The sequence below is a fragment of the Theropithecus gelada genome, chromosome 7b (assembly GCF_003255815.1).
Source record: "Theropithecus gelada isolate Dixy chromosome 7b, Tgel_1.0, whole genome shotgun sequence".
Lineage (NCBI taxonomy): Eukaryota > Metazoa > Chordata > Mammalia > Primates > Cercopithecidae > Theropithecus > Theropithecus gelada.
In genome coordinates this window covers 21,893,645-21,894,329 of record NC_037675.1, presented here as the reverse complement: position 1 = coordinate 21,894,329, position 685 = coordinate 21,893,645, and the positions used below count along the sequence as shown (strand labels likewise).

Here is a 685-nt window from a genome sequence, read left to right as displayed (position 1 = left end):
AATGAATAATCATTACTTTTTATTAAATAATTTTGTTACTCCCCATTTTACTCTTACAGTGACTTGCATTCCAGTCCGGGCCTGGTCAAGAAAATGTTTTTTCCTTGTATGTAAGAGTCACGTCCTTCAAAAATTCCTTTTAATGTATTCCTTATTTAGACGTAAATACTAGTTACCTAGTATTTTATCTGCATAATAGATTGATTGTTAAATAAACGCTGTGCGTTGCGGCTCCATAGCTCAGGGGTTAGAGCACTGGTCTTGTAAACCAGGGGTCGTGAGTTCAAATCTCGCTGGGGCCTTAGCGATAGGGTTGTTTTTGTTTTTGTTTTTTTTCCCCTTCACTCCTGCAAAAGAGCAGGAGCTTTTTAGCCTTTTCAATGCTGAAACAGACTAGTGAAGAAAGGAAGCACTTGATGATCTTTCCGTGAAAGCCAGATCCTGGATTTGAGACGAAAAAGTACGGCGTCGGGTTCCTATGAAGGATACCGGGAAAACAGGTGTTTGTACCCTGCAGTAAGCGAGGAAGAAACTAGATTGCTCACGTCTCTGGGAGAAAAGTGCTAGACTTGGTTTGTGTTTGTGAGGAAGAGATGTAACCTAATCTGCTGATAGCCATGATCCCCGGAGTCCTGCGCACTTCTCAACTTGCAGATTGCTTGGTGGTCCGTTCCTGCCATCCTGG

The 685-nt window shown here is 42.3% G+C and overlaps 1 non-coding gene across 1 annotated transcript; it reads left to right on the top strand.

Moving 5' to 3' along the window:
* Positions 1-229: 229 nt before the first annotated feature.
* TRNAT-UGU lies at positions 230-302 on the top strand. The gene has a single exon. It is a non-coding gene; the product is annotated as a tRNA-Thr (tRNA).
* The last annotated feature ends 383 nt before the right edge of the window (positions 303-685 follow it).